Source organism: Pantherophis guttatus, chromosome 10 (assembly GCF_059756535.1).
Source record: "Pantherophis guttatus breed Tessera chromosome 10, ASM5975653v1, whole genome shotgun sequence".
Taxonomy (NCBI): domain Eukaryota; kingdom Metazoa; phylum Chordata; class Lepidosauria; order Squamata; family Colubridae; genus Pantherophis; species Pantherophis guttatus.
This window is the reverse complement of record NC_142072.1, coordinates 28975433-28997096: the sequence shown is the minus strand read 5'-3', so window position 1 is coordinate 28997096 and position 21664 is coordinate 28975433. Positions and strand designations below refer to the sequence as shown.

The following is a 21664-nucleotide window of genomic DNA, read 5'->3' as shown; positions in this document are numbered from 1 at the left end:
ATGTGTCACCGCCATACTCGTCCATCGGTAAACTGAATCCTGTAAAAGTATGGTCCAGTTAATTGGATAACAACTCCAGGGCACCATTTCACATCGGAACTAAAGTTTTGGGCAAATACAGGATCCCCAACCGTGAAGGCCCGGACTGGGTATTTCGAGGTCTGCAATCTGTCAGGCGTGTACTCGGGATGCAGCCAATCCAGTGTTGTTCGTAGCCTCCGTCCCATGAGCAGCTCAGCTGGGCAAGCCTTGGTGACCGGGCAGGGTGTAGTGTGTTGTGCCAGCAAGTACTGACAGATGTTGTGGTGCCAATTGGATGGGCCCAGACGGCCCAAGGCCTCTTTGGCCGATCTCATGGCCCTTTCCGCCAGGCCATTAGCGGCCAGATGGTAAGGAGCTGTGGTGGTGTGGTGAAAGCCAAGCTTAGCCAAGAACAACTGGAAGGGTGCCGTGGTGAACTGGGGGCCGTTATCTGTTACTAGGGTGTCCGGCAGCCATGGGTCATGAACAGCCCCTTTAGGACACGGATCACTGCCTCAGTGGTCGTGGTGGTCATTAGAGTCAGCTCTACCCATTTAGAGTAGGCGTCTACTATGATCAGGAAATTTCGTCCCCGAAACGGGCCAGCAAAATCTAGATGGATACATGCCCAGGGTGCTCTAGGGGCTTCCCAGTCATGGATGGGCACTGCTGGGGGAGCCGGCCAGGACAGCTGACACGGAGCACAGGCTGCCACCCAGTTCTCAATTTCGTGGTCCATTCTGGGCCACCATACATAGCCGCGGCCCAGGACTTTCATATGGGCAATGCCAGGATGGGCCTCATGGAGGTGCGCAAGAACCTGGGCCCTCAGCGGGGGAGGAACTACCACCCTGCCACCCCATAGAAGGCACCCCTTGAGTACAGACAATTCATGCTGCCTCCGGAAGAACGGCACAAACTCAGGCGGAACCAGCCCTTTTGGCCAGGCCCTGTGCACCCAGTCGATCACACAAGCGATGACAGGGTCACTAGCGGATGAGACCCTAACGTCCGAAGTGGACAAGGGGAACTGCTGTTCCTCAACCAAAAGGACAGTGGCAGTAGGGGCAGGGTCCCGAACAGGAACTGGCAAAGGACAGCAGCTAAGGGCATCCGCGTGCCCAATAGCCAAGCCCGGCCAATAGTGCAGTTCATAAGAGTAGGCAGACAAAAACTCAGCCCATCTAGACATGCGGGGGGAAAGGATCAATGGCGTGCAGTGGTCGCCGGCCAGTAAACCCAGAAGGGGCTTATGGTCAGTGACTAAATGGAAGAAACATCCATAGACGTAGTCATGGAAATGCTTCACTCCAGCGACAGTCGCTAAAGCTTCCCGCTCCAATTGACTATAGTTCCTCTCAAGGGCTGAGAGTGTGCATGAATAAAAAGCAATAGGGGCTTCAGTGCCGTTAGGAAAAACATGACTCAAGACCACCCCCACGCCATACAGGGAGGTGTCACAAGTCAGCGAGAGGGGAAGGCCAGTATCGTATTGGACGAGGACAGACCGTGATGTCAGGGCATCTTTGACAGCCCAGAAGGAGGTGGCAGCCACCGGGCTCCAATGCCAAGGCGCATTGGAATCCAGGAGTCAATGCAAAGGCTCGGCTATGGACGCCTTATGGGGAATAAAAACAGCATAAAAATTGAGCAGGCCCAAGAAGGCTGCAATTCCGCCTTATTCGTCGGGGTGGTGGCAACCCGAATAGCGGCCACCTTAGATGGGGTGGGATGTATCCCCCGGGCATCAATCAGGAACCCGAGAAACTCAACTTGAGGAACCCCAATGGTGCATTTCTCCCTCTTAAACCTAAGTCCAGCAGTGCGCAGGTGCGATAAGATGACTCATAACTTAGAGGCTAGCTCCAAGTTGTTAGAAGCAGAAACGAATATGTCATCAAAATACGGCACCACCCCAGGGATGCCTTGCAAGAGCCTTTCCATCAGGCTCTGGAAAATATCCCGGGGCGACGCAAACTCCAAATTGGAGTTGGGTGCATTTAAATGCACCCCAGTGCGTGACGATGGTTTGAGCCAAAACCGTAGCTTTGTCGACTGGAAGCTGCTGGTAGGCTTGCAATAAATCTAATTTGGCGAATATTTGCCCATGGCCGAGGGAGTGAAGTAAGTGTTGGACGACAAGGACCAGGTAAGGGTTGGCCTGCAATGCCCTATTGAGGGTGCACTTGTAATCAGCGCAAATTCTAATAGACCCATCCCTCTTAAGGGGAATCACTATCAGGGTCTCCCAATTGGAATGATCGACGGGCACCAATATTCCTTGAGCCACCAGCTTATCTAATTCCCTATCAACCTGTGGTCAGAGAGCAAGCCGCACCCTTCGAGGTTTAAGGCGGATTGGTGCCATCTGGGGATCCAAATTGAAAAAGATTGGGCGCCCTGTATATTTACCCAGGCCATCAGCAAACACATCAGGAAACTCGCAGGCCAACACGGCTGTAGCGTCAGGAGCAGTTGAATGGACACTGGAGACGTTGAGATTCAGTGCGGCAAACCAATCGAGCCCTAGAAGGCTCAGGAGGTCGGCCTTCACTATGATTAAAGGCAACTTGCTGAAAAGAGCCTTGGTAGTACAGTGGTCTAAAGCACCCTGTTATTAAGAACAGCTGCCTGCAATTACTGCAGGTTCGAATCTCGCCAAGGCTCAAGGTTGACTCAGCCTTCCATCCTTTCTAAGGTAGGTAAATTGAGGACCCAGTTGTGGGGGCAATAAGCTGACTTTGTATAAATATACAAAAGAATGAAGGCTATTTCTTAGCACATTGTAAGCCACCCTGAGTCTCCGGAGAAGGGCGGCATATAAATCAAATTTTTTTTAAAATGCCTCATAAGACACATGGAAGGTGTCACAGCCAACACTTGGGATGGCCCATCCCTGGTAATCTTTGAGAGACACGGGACAGGGTTTGAGGCGCCGTTTAGAAGCATGGGGCAGCAGCCGGGAGAGCGTTGACCACGAAATCAGGGACCTGGAAGACCCGGTATCGACCTCCATCCAGCAGGCAGCGCCTTCCAAGGTGACGGTGAGGTAGATCTTTTTAATTGACGTTGTGGAAGTGGCGTGGTTCACTGTGATGTCACAGGGTTCCTCAAGATGGAATACCTCGTAGTGTTCAGTGCGGTGCACCACCTTCCTGCCCGGGCGACGGTTCCGCGAGTTGTCGGACGGAACCATGGCGGTGGGAAGAGCCACTTTACAGACCCGCGACAGGTATATGGCGGCAGATGGCAGTTTTAAAGCGACAGTCCACCCTATTGTAGTCTCTGCCACAGCCAGGCAATTGCCGGAGGGTGATTTTCCCGTAGGCAGTCCCCTCTTTCGTCGGTTCGTCTTAAGACGACTTACCGCCCCGTCCTCCTCAGATGACTCATCTGTGTCAGAAACCTCACAGTGGACGGAGGAGGAGGGGTTTCCGGCAGCCGCAGTGCTGGTCTGAAAGCGTTGGATTTCAGCAGCAGACCAGTCGAACATTTCCGCTGCCCTAGCCTCGTCCAGGGCTGTTTGAAGGGTGATGTCCAAACGGGCCAGCAATCGCCGTTGGAGCTTTAGATCTCTCACGCAGCACACTAACTGGTCCAGCAGCATTTCATCCAGCTCACGGAACTCGCAGTGCAGGGCAGCTGACTGTAGGGAGGCCATATAATCGTTGACAGATTCCCCTGCCTTCTGTGCCCTTTGCCAAAAGGCGTGGTGCCGTGCGATGCGGGATGGAGCTGGGGAGTAATGTTTTTTCAGTTTATCAAGCAACATCTCCCACGGCACATCAAAAACCTGCTGAGAAGCTGCCAGGGCCCTGGCAGTTCCAAAAATGTTGCTCCCACATGAGCTAAGGAAGTAGCCCCGTTTCCGTGCACTTGACAGACCTGTCAGGTCATTCGCTTGGAGGAAACACTCGAACCTCTCTAAATACATGTCCCACGTCTTCGATGCTGGCACGAATGGGGCGAAAGCCGGCAAGAAGGTGGACATGGTGAATAAACACTGGAGTTGTGATCCTGTAAGTGACGTTCTGTCACTCGTAGCTTAAGGCACCTGTAGCTGAGGCGGCTCAGCTCTGAGATCACGGTGTCGCAGCCGACACCTCAGGACAATCCCATCCTCATCGCCACTTGTTCTGTCCTAGAGAACAAACAGGATGCAGAGGCTCGGCTTTGCATAACACAACTCTTTATTTAATAACCAATCAACTTCTAACTTGCATACAACAGAACAACAACATGCCCGGCTGACAGCTGCTTAAATAGCAGTCTGTCAGTCGGAAGGAACCAATAGGATAACTGAGTTTTTCCGCAATGAGCCTGCTTGCGTCCTAACCAATTAGAGCAGGGCGGCAACAGTGACGTCAACAGGTCGGACATAACTCTGAGGACTTAACAAAAAGAGACTGAATTTATACAAAAGCTCAAGACAGAAATACCCCTTTTCTTTCAAGAGAACAAAACACTGGGAATGCCACTTCAAATAATTTGGGACACTGCCAAAGTCTTTATAAGAGGTCTTAGTATTAAATATATGGCCACTAAACACAAAAAAGAAGAACAAGAAATGGGTGAGTTAATAAGTAAATTAATAAAAGCTGAGGAACAATTACAAGACAACCTATTTTCTGTAGGAGAAAAAGAAGAGATAATATTACTAAGACATCAGCTTAATCTCTTGGAATTGGATAAATTGAAAGATAAGATAAAGGCAGCAAAACAAAAACACTTTGAATCAGCTAACAAACTAGGAAGATGGCTTACATTTAGATTAAAAAAAGAAAAACAGACTAGACGAATTGACCAATTAGAAGACAAGGAAGGGAACCTAATAAAAGACAAAAAAGGGAAAGAAAAAATTGCAGTGGATTTTTATAAAGAATTATATAAAAGAGAGGAGATTCCAATAGGTGCGATAAAAAATTATATAGAGAATTCGGATTTACCCAGGATATCTAACTTAATGAAAGAAATACTAGAAGAGGAAATTACTTTAGCGGAGATTGAAAAAGCAGTAAAGAAACAGGGGAATCTGAAAACGCCTGGCACAGACGGGCTTCCAGCGGAGTTATATAAAACAATATTTGAGGTTATGGGAGAACATATGAAAGATCTATTTAACGAAGTCGCTGGAAAAACAGAAATCCCCCACTCATGGAGAGAGGCTAATATTAGTTTAATTCCTAAAGAAGACCCCCCTTCAACAGATATAAAAAACTACAGACCAATATCTTTTCTGAATTCAAATTACAAAATTTTTACCACAATTTTAGCAAACAGATTAAAAGGATTTCTGAATGAATTTATACAAATCGACCAAAATGGATTTTTACCATCACGACAATTACGAGATAATATGAGAGTCATGTTAAACATATTGGAATATTATGAAGAATACCCAGGCAAACAGGTCGCACTAGTTTTTATAGATGCCCAGAAGGCATTTGATAGAGTCAATTGGGAGTTTATATTACTACAGCTAGAACACATGGGCTTTGGACAGAGGTTTATAAACGCAATCAAAGCTATCTATTCTAAACAAATGGCCAGACTACTAATAAATGGGGACTTGACAGAAGAATTTTTTATTGGTAAAGGCACAAGACAGGGCTGTCCTTTATCCCCTTTACTCTTCATTTTATCATTAGAAACATTATTGTGTAAAATAAGGAACGAAGAAAGGCCTTAGAATTGGACAACAGGTATATAAAACCCAGGCCTTTGCGGATGATATTGTTTTTATCTTGGAAGAGCCCATAGAATCTTGTTTATATCTACTAGAGACAATTGAAGAATTTGGGGCGGTAGCAGGATTACTAATTAACAAAAAGAAAACAAATATACTAACTAAGAATATTTTAGAAGAACCTAAGAAAGGCTTACAGGAGGTGACTGGATTAAATGTAGTTAATAAAGTTAAATACTTTGGCTAACCAGCAGATGTTCAAGCATACAGGAGGACAATTATAATAAACTATTAATTCAAACAAGAAAAGATTTAGACAAATGGGGCAAAATACAACTTTCACTCCTAGGACGAGTAACAACAGTTAAATCCTACGTTTTACCAAAGTTTAATTTTTTATTTCAAACCACCCCAGTGAATCTACCTAAAAAATTTTTCATGGAGTTAAACCAAATAATAACTAAATTTATCTGGCAGGGGAAGAAACCACGGATTAAAAGAAAGATGATGCAAGAGATAAAAGAAAGAGGAGGCCTAGGTCTACCATGTTGGGAGAACTACTACTCGGCTGCTTTATTAGCCTGGGTAAAAGAATGGATTACCTTAGGAAATAGCCGTCTTCTTAAAATAGAAGGTTTTGACCTACAACAAGGTTGGCATAAGGCACTTTGGCGTGATAATACCCCACAAAGCAAATGGTTCACCCGACATTATATAAAAAATATCTTAATTCGAAACTGGGAAAAAGTTAGTAAAAAATACTATACTAAAACACCATGCTGGATAGCACCTTTAGAAGCAGTGACATACCCCAAACTTTATAACCCTGCGAAAAAATTAATATATAAGGATTTGTTGAACATACAAGGGAAATTAAAATCGAAACAGGAATTAAATTCACAAGGGTTGCAAGTGGACTGGTGGACCTACCTACAGATCCAATCTAAATATTAAAAAGATAGAGATGGGAAAGGTATTAATGGTGAGTTACAAGAATTAGACAAAATTCTGATGGGTCAAGAAAAAGGCATGATTTCGAAAACTTATAAATTGCTCATGAGAATAGAGATAGGTGAGGAAATAGTTAAGGAATCCAATACATTTAGAAAAATGGCAAGAGATTTGGTGGGGGAATATGAAATTAGTTGTGTCTACGGCTTTACATATTTACAAGATGATATACAGGTGGCATATTCCCCCCGGTAGACTAGCTAAATTGTTTACGGGACAGTCCGCTGAATGCTGGAAATGTGGGTGGGAGCATGGCACTTATTACCATCAGTAGTGGACGTGCCCGAAAGCAGTAAAATTTTGGGGGAAAATAAAAAAATGGTTTAACGAGATTTTAATGCAAAAGATTGAATGGCGACCAGAGACATGCCTGCTCAGTTCCAAGCCGGAAAATATTAAAAGAGACTTATGGTATCTTGCACTACACATTATCACAGCAGCGAGATTGGCATATGCTCAACTTTGGAAAAATCAAAATATCCCAACAGAGGAGGCAATTATAAAGAAGATTTTAGAATGTGCGGAAGCAGATAAATTGACTAAAAAACTAAAAGACAGAGACCAAACACAAACATGTTTATCTTGGGAAAAATTTTATAAGTGGTTAGAGGAGAGGAAATTATAACCCACACTAGATGAGGAATTGTATATATTGAGAAATTTATACTGTACAAGTAAAGTGAGGTCGGATAGACCTAATTGATGTATAAAGGTATATAAGTTATTCTGTCTTCTCCGGAATATAATATGGATATACAGTACCGAATATTAGGTTGTTAAGGTACTACATAGAAGTATGCCAGGTTCCTTTTTTTTTTTTAATTTGATTTATATGCCGCCCTTCTCCAGAGATTCAGGGCGGCTTACAATGTGCTAAGCAATAGCCTTCATTCTTTTGTATATTTATACAAAGTCAGCTTATTGCCCCCACAAACTGGGTCCTCAATTTACCCACCTTAGAAAGGATGGAAGGCTGAGTCAACCTTGAGCCTGGTGAGATTCGAACCTGCAGTAATTGCAGGCAGCTGGTCTTAATAACAGGGTGCTTTAGACCACTGTACTACCAAGGCTTTTTGTTGTATTGTCTTGTGTGTTATTTATATGATGTGTTGTTTGTTATTTATACGATGTGTTGTTTTTCTGTTGTTTTTAATGGAAAATGTAAATAAAGACTATTTAAAAAAAAAGAAAATGAAATCAATAATATTGGCATAAACTTCTCTTTTTGAACACTTCCATTTTTCTTCTTTCAAAAGTTTTGTGTTTCAGAATGAACTCTGAATGCCAGCCAGGCTGAGACCTTGCATTGCATTATGGATGCTGGCACGCGAGAGTGCACGAGCGCTCACATGCTCGGACTTTTGGCACACAATGCCAAAAAGGTTCACCATCGCTGACATATACACACATAGCAACGAAAATAATTTTATGGTTGGGGGTCACCACAACATGAAGAACTGTATTAAAGGGTCGCGGCATTAGGAAGGTTGAGAACCACTGCCCTAGGAAGGCATTTGAGAGTGAAGTCAAAGCGCTTGAAATACTGGGCCCAGCATACTTGCTTTGGAGACAGTTTCCATGTGGTCTTAAAGTCTCCAGATTTTTGTGGCCAGTCCAGACCTGGAAAGGGATTTTATTCCCTTCCAACAAATATCTCCATGTAAGGAGAGCCCATTGAACAGCATACGCCTCTTTCTCCCAAACAGCCCATCTGTGTCTGTTAGTTTTTTGGAGGTGTATGCACAGGGCTGTAGTTGGCCTTGTTGGAGGAGGATGGCGCCGACTGCTACATTGCTCGCATCTGCTTGGTTGACAAAAGGTTTTTCTGGATCTGGGTGCTTCAGCACTGGTTCTGCTGAGAACAACCACTTTAGGTTTTCAAAGGCCACTTGACATACCATGGTCCAATTCAGCGGCTGTCTTGATTTGGGTTTAATCCCCCCCCCTTTAGGTTTCAGTAAATTGGAAGTGCAATTGTGCAATTTGTGCGAAAGTCTGGATGAATTGCCAGTAGAAGTTGGCAAACTCTAAAAAAATCTGCAGCTGTTTACATGTGCAGAGAGGGGCCCATTCCACCACTGCCCGCACTTTTCCAGGGTCCATTTCTACACCTTTGTGGGAGATTCTATATCCTAGGTAGTGTATCTTCTCTTTGTGAAACTCACATTTTGAAAGTTTTGCATAAAGCTTTCATCCCCTTCCATGATTCCCTCTAATAGGCCTCACTCATCTAGCTTCAAGAAAATCTTTCCCTTGGAGAGGTGAGCCAACATGTCCTTCATCAGGGGAAGGGAGTAAACATTTTCCATGCTTACTCCATTCAGACTACTATAATCCACTCATAAGCACAAAGACTCATCCTTCTCCCGGAACAGTACTGGGGCCACGATTTTGGGTCAGGCCAGCTCAATGAAACCCCCCCCCCCAGGCTAAGTTCTTATCTATAAATGCCTGCAGTTCCTTGAGTTCCCTTGGGGACATGCTGTATAGCTTTGGTTTTGGTAGTTTTATCCAAAACTCAGCAGGTGAGGTCTCAGAACTCTTGTATTCAGTCACCGGCTGGTGACCCTGCTTCACGGTTCTGATCCGGTCATGGGCCTTCTGATCTGCTAGGCGGCAATGGAGTGCCATCATGAAACAGTTGAAGTTCCGCAACTCTGGGGCATCAGCATTGTGGAGGGTCACCATCCACCTGGCTGCCGCTCCTTCCAGGGCCATGGTGACAACTCTGACTTGGGCGCCCTGCATTTGGAAATCTCACTTGTATTTCTGCATGTATGTCAACTGCTGTGGGTCGCATACAATATGACTATATTTCATACCCACTCTTCCGTTCTAGCTGTGGGGCTCTTGCCAGCCTAGGGCATTTGCATGGACCGGTGCTGCATGTGGTGGGTTAGACCTGGGGTGGAGCCTCTGGCTTCATCAGCAGCTGCTGATGCTTCATCTCCTCCCTCTTGGCAGTCCAATTCCCCCTGAGCTCTCAGGTTCTCAGAAGCCTCCATCACAAACCGCATGACGTGTCTTTTAAGTCACTCGTCCCTGGCCGGTTCCTCGGCCAGGTCCTCCTCTTCCCACAAGGCGTCCAGCTCACATTTCCAGCCTGGTTGCCAGCTGTTAGATCAGTACAAGGCAACAGGCGAGAGTCATTAGTGAATTCAGCACCTTTTTATTTCCAGCAAGATGTGACTGCGCTCTGCCGGCTGGGCTGCCGGAGCTCGCCTTTTTAAGGAGCTCCAGGCAGACCAGCCGGCCAATGACAGCAGGTTAAATCTCCCACAGTCCGGACAGCCAATCAGTGGTGACCATGAAACCTTATGTAGATTCTAGCCAATCTGTGGCGAGCATGAAAACTTATGTAGATTCAGACTTCTGGGCATGACATCACTGGCGACTACAGCTAAGGTGGATCGCTCCTGCTCCCTTAGCTGGATTTTACCCGCCGAGCAGCATGAATTGGCCACTGCTCACCTCGTTGGGATGGGTATAGTAGAGGAAAAGCTCTAGCGAGCCCACCGAAGTGCGATCAGCGGGGGTTTGTGAAGGGAAATCCCCCCTCGGGATGCCAGTGAGGGGAGAGCGTTCCAGATGGTAGCCCCAAAGCCAGGCTCGGGCCCAGTGGAAGAAGATTTGCCCACAAGACAGAGATAAGTGAAGCAGAGGAATCCATGCTGGGATCGGACTGCTTGGAGAGGTGTGTGTACAAGGGAAAGCCGACGAGAGGGAGTGTGGGAGGCTCCATTGAAAGCGGCAAACCGACTGACAGGCTGGAGTGATTAAGTGGCGGCAGAGGCTGTACTTGTTAAGATTACCTTTTAAGAAGATCAGAGTGGGTGTTTTCAAGAGTGCTGTGACTGAAGTGTCTTGTGGAAAATCCTGGGACTCTCTATATTCATGAATTAGACTTGCCTGGGCTTGATAGTTAGTAAGGAGCCATTGTGACTTGCATTTTTGAGTTTCTCTGGAAGTGCTGAATAGTAAGAGCTTCGTTGGGACAAGAGGTAGGAAGAGCTGATCTAACTGAAACTGAGGCAATACACCACTCTGTGGTGGCTTGGAAATTTACTGTGCAAGAAAAGAGGAAAAAGTTTTTTTGGCTGATTCACTTTCAGACATTGCACACGATTTCTGGTTCTGGGGAATTGAATTGAGTAGAAAATTGGATTTCTGGCTCTTAACTCTGAAATTACTTTGTAATCCTTTTGGATAAAAAGCCAGTGTATGCAAGAGTGGGGTAGGCGGTGGAAGCTTGCAATTATGTCGACAGTGACGAAGAAGTTCTTGTTGTGACTCCGACCCCCGAGCCTGTCTTATCGGAGGGAGAAGACTCCGAAAGTGAAGGAGAAGAGTTGGCAAGGCCTCCCTCTCCAGGACCCTCCTCTCTGGCAATGCCTCAGGTGTCTTCCGAAGGAGAAGAGATAGGCCAGGAGCCAGGCACTTCCGAGCAGCCGCAGTTAGACAGCGATGGAGATAAGTCTTGGCTGGATCCCCGACAGGGTCGGAAAGACAAGCACGCACAGCAGAGAAGGAGGTGTGCAAGAGATTAAGCTGAGTCACTGGACCACACCCCACAGGGGATAAAAGGGGGTGTAGTGGCCATTCAGGCTTTGTGACGGACAAAACTGAAAGCTAGCAAGTCATTCTGCATTTCTGGAACTTTGTTATATGCTCTGCTTGGATTGATTTTTGGACTGGACTTGACTATTCTTTGGCTTTTGTGGACTTACTTTGATGTTTTCGGTCGGAGGAGATAAACCTCCCTTTGTAAGTAAAAACTTTTGGCAAACAGCCATTGGCTTGCTGCCAATTCTGTTATCAAAGGAAATTCTTGTCTGCTGGTTTATTTTAACTCTTGGTCGACTGCTGGTGTGCGTGTGTGAGACGGGGACAGAACAGATCTTAACCCTTTCAACGGTGCCTACCCCCACGGTGACATCTCCAGCATTAAGAGGATCAATGGACAATGTAAGACCTCCGGAAAAAGGGGTCGGAGGACAGGAACTTCAAAATATGCTACAGATGGTACAAAACACTATTACAAAGAATCAGGAACAATGAAAAAGTTTGAAGATGTGCAGGAGGAAATGGCAAGTATCAAGCAGGAAATCATGCACATCCACTCAAAATATGAGGAAGTTCAAGAAATATTAGTGGCTCATGAACAAAGATTTGACCGAGTAGAAACAAAAGTGGAGAAATCAAAGAATAAAATGGACAGATGTGAAGCACGATTAGTGCAAGTAAATTGAGAGTTGGAAGGGGAGATAGTTCACTTGGAGATGGACCGCACTGCCTTCTATTTTAGATTTCAGAAAGTGACGGAAGCGAAAGACGAGCAGCTTGAAGATATAATCGGGGAAATAGTAGCTGGTGTGCTTGGAAGAGAGAAGGAATTGGTACAGCGCGATATAGACGAGGTCTACCGAGTCTATACAAATTATACTAGGCGGAATAAATTACCTCGTGAAATACACATCCGATTTAGCAAAAAATCGTTAAAAGAAGAACTGTATCAGAGCACTAGGGATCAAAAGATTACTTATAAGGACCGAGAAATTGTGATATTAAAGCAGGTCCCACGACGTGTTCGTGAGCAAAGACAGAAATACCAGTTCTTGACAGAACAATTAAGGAAATATAGGGTTCCTTATCGGTGGTTGCTCCCAGAGGGATTGATGATGACGTGGCAGGAAAAGAGAGTGAAGATTGAGAACCTTCGAGATGGACATGATTTCTATGAAAACCAGTTTAATACAAGTGAACCCGGTAGTGAAGAAGAACTGGAACAAAAGAATTGCAAGAACCAGAAGAGTGACAGAACGGAAAAGGGCGGGAAACTGAAAGAGACAACGAAAGGAGGAAAGAGTGATATAAGTGAAGATGAAATCCCAGGAACCCGACGAGAAACAAGACAAACAACAAAGGCGAAAGTCATAGCGAAGTGAGTATATGAAGAAGATTGGAAATTTGATTTCGATTAATATTAATGGACTAAATGCTCCAATAAAACAAAATTACAAAAATTAAAAACTGGTATAAAATGTCTCCAGGAGGTCCACATTAGGAAGAAACATATGGATTTATTAAGATGTTCACGATTGGGTGAGTTATACGTATCTCTGGCCGACCAAAAGAAGCGGGGTGTGGCAATTTATGTTCAAACTTATATAGAACCTAAAAAGATATACTCGGATGAAGAGGGAAGATTGTTAATGATTAAAGTAACAATGTATGGTAGACGTATCTTCCTGGTGGGTATTTACGCCCCTAATAGTAATCAAAGGAAGTTTTATAAAAGGGTATATAAAAAATTGGTAGAATTAGAGCATGAACATATTTGTATTATGGGGGATTTTAATGCTATAATGGATAGAGAGAAGGATTATAAATCTGGAAAAGGGGGGGGGGAAGTGAAAAAGAAAGGTAGGAAGACGTTGCTGGCAATTTGGAATCAATTAAGGGAAGAATTTGGACTACAGGATATGTGGCGGAACTTTTATCCGATAAGGGAACAGTTTACCTTTTTCACTCCCAGGCATAAATCATGGTCCCGCCAATATTGATATGATATGGATGTCATTGGAAGTAGGAGAAATGGTACTGGAGGTTGAAATTTTAGGGAATGATTGGGCAGATGACAACCCTTTAATGCTTGCCTGGAAAGGAGAGCGCAGCACAGGATAATGAATGTTGAGGGCAGAACTGTGCAAGGATAAGGATTTTGTGGAGTTGTTAAAACGGGAGCTGGCTCTTTTCTTCCAGGAAAACAGACAAGAGGATACATCTTTACAAATAATATGGGACATGGCTAAGGCAGTGGTGAGAGGGGTCGTGATTAAATATATGGCCAAAAAATGGAAGGAAGATAAGCAGGAGAGACTAGAATGGGCAGACAGGTTGGAGAAATGGGAAATAAGATTACAAAAGGAACCGACAGATAAGATAGCGAAAGAAGCAAGAGGATTGGCAAGGGACCATATGAATTTATTGGACCAAGCTGAGTTAGTGCAAAAAATCCGGAGAGCAAAGCAAAATTATTTTGAATATGCCAATAAAGCGGGAAGATGGCTGTGAAGCAGATTAAAAAACGAACTAGAAAGCAGAAAGATTAAGGCCAGTTAAGGGATAAATCGGGTCATTTAGTGGCCAATACTGGGGGGAAAAAAGAAGTGGTGTATGAATTTTTTCAGGAGTTATATCAAAGAGAAGACACCAGTCGAAAGCAATTCAGTTTCCTAGAGAACTTGCCAGGGGTACCAGATCAGATAAGAGATATGCTAAACAGAGAGGGAAATAGAGGAAAGTGTGAAAAAACAGAAGAGTGGTAAAACCCCTGGAACAGATGGACTGCCTGTAGAGGTGTATAATGTAATCTGGGAAGTGATCGGGACCCACTTGTGCAATGTCTTTAACGAAGTGCTGAATGATGGACGAATACCAAAGTCTTGGGAAGAGACATATGAGCCGATACGATCTATATTAAGAATTATAGACCAATAGCCTTGCTTAATGCTGATTATAAATTGTTTGCATCCATCTTAGCAAAAAGACTACAAGTTTTTTAAAATCAGTTCGTACATAGAGACCTGAATGGTTTCTTACCGCATAGAGTGTTGAGAGATAATCTGAGAGTAGTATTAAATGCTCTTGAGTATTATGAACACCATTCAGACAAACAGATGGCACTTCTCTTTTTCGATGCTTATAAAGCATTTGACAGCGTGAGTTGGGAATTTATGTTAACCCAGCTTCGTAAAATGGAATTTGGTGAAAAGTTTACTCAGGCGATACAAACAATTTACACTTCCCAGGTGGCATGGGTTTTAGTTAATGGGGAAAAAACAAAGGAGGTTATAATCAGTAGGGGTACGAGACAAGGTTGCCTGCTTTCTCCACTTTTATTTATTCTGACACTGGAACCTCTTATTAGGGAAATTAGGAATAACCCAGCAATTAAAGGACTTAAAGTACGAAGGCAGGAATTTAAAATACAGGCATTCGCGGACGACCTTGTCTTCATTCTAGAAGACCCTTTAGAGTCGGGCCCAGAGTTGATAGAGATGATAGAAGAATATGGTAGAGAGGCTGGGTTAAAAATGAATAAGGACAAAACCAAGATATTGCTCAAAAATATTCCAAAGATGAGGATATATTAGAATCTAAATTGGATGTTCAAATTGTAAATAAAATTAAATATCTAGGAATTTGGCTAACAGCCTGGTGCTCTACAATTAAGGAAGATAATTTTGTTAAATTATATGATCAGACTGCAAGAGACTTGGAGAAGTGGAAAAATTTACAATTGTCTTTGATGGGATGGATAGCAGCAATTAAGACACATATTTTGCCTAAATGGCTATTTTTATTTCAATCAGCTCCGGCGAGGCTAGATAAAAGGTTTTTTAAAAGTCTGGATTGAGTCGTGCTGAAATTTATTTGGCAGGGGAAAAGGCCTAGAGTGAAGCTCAAAATGTTACAAGAGCATAATAGAGAGAGGGAGGGCTTCGGCCTCCCCTGCTGGGAACTATATTATGGAGCTTCACTGCTGGCCTGGATGAAAGATTGGATGCTATTGAAGAGGAGGTCTTTATTAGATTTAGAACGGCACGACCTACAACACTGTTGGCATGCACTGCTATGGAAAGAGAAAGCGCAACAGTATAAGTATTTTAAGAGACATTACCTAAGGCGAATATTGCTGGAAACCTGGGATATATTCAAAGGAAAATTCTATACTAAGATTCCAACCTGGTTCTCAGCAACAGAAGCGATGACATACCCAACAGCTCTTAAACAGGATAAAATTTTTAGATATAAAGATCTTGTGGATGCTCAAGGGATATTAAAATCTAGGGGAGATTTGGCTGACAAAGGAATCAGGCTAGATTGGTGGACCTACGCTACAGTTCAATCTCGTTATAGGAGAGATAGAGATAATTATGGGATATATGTGATGGAACAGAGTTTTGATAAAACATTATTGGGAGAGGACCATAAATACATAACCAAAATGTATGCACAATTGCTTGAGTGAATGATAGGAGAGGAGGTTGTAAAAGATACCATGATTGCCTGGGGGAGGAATTTTGGGTACTTGATTCCTTTAGAAAAATGGCAACAAATGTGTGGGGAAAATATTAAAATGATTACGGGAACGTCTTTCAAGGAAAATGTATATAAAATATTGTATAGGTGGCACCTCCCATCAACAAGAATTGCTAAAATGTTTCCGGGTGCATCAGAGTTATGTTGGAAATGTGGGGAAAGCAGAGGTATGTATTTCCATCAATGGTGGACTTGTATAATGGCAAAGAAATATTGGAGAAGGATTAGGAATTGGATTAAGGAAATTACTAATGTGGACCTCCAATGGAAACCTGAGATATATTTACTAGGTATTCGTCCAGAGGGGCTGAGTAAGAAAAAAGGGTATCTCACTCTACATATTTTAGTCGCAGCTAGAATAGTGTTCATCCAACAGTGGAAAGAAAAAGAGATACTGGCTAGTGCCCAAATTATAAATAAAGTATTAGAGTGTGCTGAGGCGGACAGAATGGCATATATGTTGAAAGAAAAAGAGGATTCTGAATTTTTTCAAAGTTGGGACAGTTGGTATCGGTGGTTGAATAAAAGGATTGAGATGAAGTGAGGGTATAAGTCAACATGAGGAGAGATATACCTATCTAGATTGAAAGATAATTGTATGGAAACCATATTTGAGGATTATTTATTTTATTCTGTGTTGTGGGCATAATTATTTATTAATGAGGGCAGGAATATTACCTGCCCGGATAGACGTGTTAGTATGTTTAGTGTTATGAATGGGGGAAGGAGGGAGGGGAATGTATGGTTTTTGTTTTTATGTATAATCAATGTTTTTGTCTCATGTTGATTTTAACCTGAAAAACTTAATAAAATCCCTTGCTCTGCAAGGAATGCCTCCATGGTCTTGGCTGTCAGCTGTGGGCCATTATCGGAAACCAGGACGTCGGGTAGACCGTGGGTGGCGAACAGCCGTCAGATGGCTCAGATGGTGGCTTCTGTCATGGTTGTCTGCATGATGATCACCTCTAGCCACTTGGAGTATGTGTCCACGACAATCAGGAACATCTGTCCTTCTACTGGCCCTACAAAGTCAATATGTATGCAGGACCAGGGCCCCTTGGCCGCTTCCCATTCATGAGTGGGTGCCCGTGGTGGCGCTGGTCGTGTCCCCTGGCAGGGTTTGCAGGTGGCCACCTACTCGGTAATGTCCTTGTCCATCTGGGGCAACCAGATGTAGCTCCGGGCTAACGCCTTCATCCTCACGATCCCAGGTTGTCCGATGTGCAGGGCATCCATGGTGCGCCTCTGAAGCTTTTGGGGAATGACGACCCTTTCTCCTCACAGCAAACAGCCCTTAATGGTTGACAGTTCGGTTTGCTTGCTGTGGTAACTCTTGAATTCCTCCCCCAGGTTCTCCTGTGGCCACCCCCTCAACACCCAGTTCAGAACCTTTCTTAACGTTTTGTCTTTTTGGGTGTCTTCAGCAATGTCTCTGGCAGTCACTGGGCTGGCCAGGTCAATGTCGATCAACAGCACTTGGACTGTGGGTGCGGGGTCTTCCACTGATTCTGGCAGCAGGCAGCGAGCGGCTGAGAGCGTCGGCGTGGCTGATGTCTTTGCTGGGGCAGTGTATCAGCTCGTAGCCATACGCCGTGAGGAAAATGGCCCATCTGGTCATCCTCGGGGACATGTATGGCGGGGTTTGTTGGTTACTGGTGAGGAGTCCTAATAGGGGCTTATGGTCGGTTACAATCTTGAAATGCCTACCATATACATACTCGTGGAACCACTTGATCCCTGCCACCACGGCCAAGACCTCCTTATCAATCTGGCTGTAGTTGCGCTCGGCCGATGACAGGGTCTTGGAGTAGTATGCTATCGGTGCTTCTGTTCCATCTGGTAGGCGGTGGCTGAGGACTGCCCCAATTCTGAAAGGGGAGGTGCCACAGGGGATCCGAACCGGCAACGTGTGGTTATATTGGATCAGGATGCTGTCGGACGAGAGGAGGTCTTTCACAGCTGCAAAAGCTTGGTCTTCCCTCTGTCCCCAGGTCCACCATGTTGTCTTCCCCTGGAGGTTGTGGAGCGGTTCAGCAATGGTGGCCTTCTGTTGTAAAAATTGCTGTAAAAGTTTAACAGTCCCAAGAAGGCTTGCAGTTCTGCCTTATTCTTCGGGGTGGGGGCGTTCTTAATGGCTTTCATCTTGCTGTCAGTCAGGTGGATGCCTGACCCATCTATTAGGTAGCCCAGGAACTCTACCTGCCTTACGCCAATTTTGCATTTACTAGGGTTCACTTTGAGTCCTTTTTTCTGGAACTTCCCCAAGGTTTCACGCGCACGTTCCATCAACTGGCCTATTGACTCCCCTGATATAAAAACGTCATTGAAGTATGGCACCACTCCTGGGATCCCATGCAGTAGCCGCTCCATTGGGCACTGGAAAAGTCCTGGGGCTACGCTGACCCCAAACTGCAACCTGGTACATTTAAATGCCCCCCTGTGAGTCACTATGGTTTGTGCTTCAGCGGTGGCTTCGTCTACTGACAGCTGCTGATAGGCCTGGGCAAGATTCAGCTTGGCAAATATCTTCCCGCTTCCTACGGAATGCAACAGATGTTGCACCATGGGCACTGGGTACGCACTCTGCTGAAGGGTCTTGTTCAGTGTACACTTATAATCTGTGCAGATGCGGACGGACCCATTTGGCTTCACGGGGGTGACTATGGGAGTCTCCCACATCGCGTGGTCGGTTGGCATGAGGATTCCCTGGGCAATGAACAAGGACAAGGACAAGGAACAAGGAACATTGTTTAATTGTTCCTCAACCTTGGGCCAAATGGGCCCTACGGGGTTTGAGCCTGATGGGGGTCACATGGGGGTCTAGGTTAAATGAAATGGGTTTCCCCGTATATTTACTTAGACCCTCATCGAAGATGTCCACGAACTCTGCTAACAGCTGGTCCAGTTCGTGGGTGGTTACGCTGTGCAGTCCGGTGATGTCCAGGCTCAGGGGTTTAAACCATTCTACTCCCAGCAGTGAGGGCCGGTGGCTGCCAATGACCGTGAGCAGCAGCTGGCCTTGGAACTTGTGGAACGTTACTTTGACCTTCATTCTGCCTAGTACCTCTATCCGGTTCCCTTGATAGTCATTCAGGCGGACATTTGGCGGCTTCAGGAACTTCCTGCTTGCGGCTGGGTTCAACTTCTTGATTGTTTGCCAGGATACTATTGTAAAATATGACCCTGTGTCCAGCTCCATTTTGCATGGTTCCCCTTCTATGTTCACGACTGCGTGGTATTTCTCCTGCTCAAATGCATCTGTGTGTCCCACAGTTGTGTGATGGATTTCTCTGGGAGCTTGGTATTGGTCCTCTCTTCATCTGCTCCATTGCTGGCCGGCTCTAGGGTTTTCTGGTCTTCCTGATGGGGCTATAGGCTTTGACTGAAAGGGAATGGGTTGGGGTGCTTTGCAGGCTTCGGCAATGTGGCCCTTTCTTTGGCATCGGCGGCATGTTGCATCCCGGAAATGGCAAGCCGCCCTTGTGTGGAAACCCATGCAGCCTGGGCAATGTGGCTGGCTGCTCTTCGCATCCCTGGGTTTCTGCCGCTTTTCTGGGTACATGCGGTGGATGGTGTTGTCTGTGTCGTCCCAGTCATCATCATACTCAAGGACTTCGATTGACCAGTCAGGCTCCCAGTATGTGTGGTGCACCCCACTGGTCTTCCTTACGTTTGCTGCCAAGTTGTCTGATGATTCTGCAGCCCTGGCCTCCTCAACAACGTCCTTGAATGAGACCCCTCTCCTTATCAACAGTTTATTTTATAGAGCGAGGTCCCTCATCCCCAGGATGATCCGGTCGTTCATCATTTCTTCGGGATTTATGAACTCGCACCTGGTAGTGATCTCCCGGAGGCTGGCCACAAAATCATTGATGGTTTCTCCCTCTCGTTGGCACCGGTGGTAAAACTCATTTCGGCTGACCATGGGGATGGCGGATGGTGTGTAGTGGCCTTCCAGGGCACGTTGCAGGGTGGCCCAGGTGACGGTCTCCACATCTGCTGGGGCGATCAGCATCTGTGCCATTTTGTAGATCTTGGTGCCACAGTAGATCAGGAATAACGCTTGCTTCCTGTTGTCTGGCCTGTCCTAGTAATCGTTGGCCTCCAGGAACATTCTGAAACGGTGCATGTATGTGTGCCAGTCTTCCGTCTGCAGGTCGAAGATTGCTGGGGCCAGCGATACTTGCGATGCCATTTGTGCAGGTGGTCGGAGGTCCTTGTTCCAAGACAGTTGCATGGTTCACAAGGAGGTTCTCAGGTCCCTTTTGTCTTTCATTGCCAGTGTTAGATCGGCGCAAGGCAACAGGCGAGAGTCATTAGTGAATTCAGCACCTTTTTATTTCCAGCAAGATGTGACTGCGCTCTGCCGGCTGGGCTGCTGGAGCTCACCTTTTTAAGGAGCTCCAGGCAGACCAGCTGGCCAATGACAGCAGGTTAAATCTCCCACGGTCCGGACAGCCAATCAGTGGTGAGCATGAAACCTTGTGTAGATTCTAGCCAATCCATGGCGAGCATGAAAACTTATGTAGATTCTAGCCAATTCGTACATAACACCAGCCACCTCGGGTGAGGGTGACACCTTTAGTTCTTCCATCCCAATTGTCTTTCTTCCCCACTCCAATCAACCATCTTGGTTTTGTGGGATGCTTCAGAGCAACCTCATCTTCAATAGGACATTCAGAGATTGCATCCGGCTGGGCGGTGCTAGAGGTTTCACTCCCTCTCCGTGCTTGCTGCTTTGCTCAGACATGGTTTGCAGGGTCCCCTCGGTAGAACAAGTGCTTCTCCGGGTTGACCACTTTTGCAGATCCTGCTTTATGTAAGGACTTGCCTCTTCTCTCAGCTCAAGAAAGTAGAACTCTTGAAGCACTTGGCATTTCAAAAGAAATCTTTTATTGAAAAGAAAGTGATAGCAAGACAAAGAATGCAGGATCTGAGGATTCCGGTGCAATTCCATTAGATTAAAACAGTTAGAGACTGCTCCCCTCAGTCCTATGTTGAATAGGTCAATCCACAGGTGTGGTTGTTTTGAGAATCGCAGGCTGAGAAGGTGATAAGAAGCTGTTTTGAGGAGCTGAGACAAAACAGATACCCCCCACCTTTTGTTTCCAGGAAGGTAAATCAAAGCACAGGATAGACAGGCACCAGGAAGAAGGTTATAAACTAAAGAATGCACCCAGGCCCCCTCCCCACCAGAATGGTAGCATCCTGATAGGAATCTATGGGACCTGACAGATTCTCACCTTCAGTAAGAACTGGAGTCTCCCCAGTTTCCCCAGAGCCATTCCAGGGAACCCGTCTCTTGAAGACGGCTTGCTGGTATAGCCAGAGGGTAAGGTAGTGGCTGCAATTGAGACCAATCAAGCAATTGCTAAGTTGAAAATCATGTGACTTATGACCTGATATCTTGTTTGGTCACACATGACCACAACTTATGATTTTATTTGTTTGTTTCTATCCCACCTTTATTATTTTTACAAATAATTCAAGGTGGGGAGCATACCTAAGACTCCTTTCTCCTCCGATTTTCCCCACAACCACCACCCTGTGAGGTAAGGTGAGAGAGAGTGACTGGCCCCAAGTTACCCAACCTGCTTCCATGTCTAAGGCAGGACTAGAACTCACTATCTCCTGGTGATTGGCCCAAAGTCACCCAACTGGCTGGCTTTCAAGTCCTTCCTTAGCTGGCTGGCTAAGGAAGGACTTGAACTCACAGTCTCCCTCTTTCTAGCCTGCTACATTCATCACTGGATCAAACTGGCTTTTATTTCTGCATTCTCTGTTAACTTTGCTTGTGGCAAGCTAGTTGCAAAGCACACAAATAGCCACCATGTGAGTATT

The 21664-nt window shown here is 45.4% G+C and overlaps 1 protein-coding gene across 1 annotated transcript in view; it reads left to right on the top strand.

Annotated features, from left to right (window-relative positions):
* The window catches only part of CSF3R (colony stimulating factor 3 receptor), a 72351-nt gene that overhangs the window by 48269 nt on the left and 2418 nt on the right, over positions 1-21664 (top strand). The gene's annotated exons all lie outside the window — the stretch shown is intronic.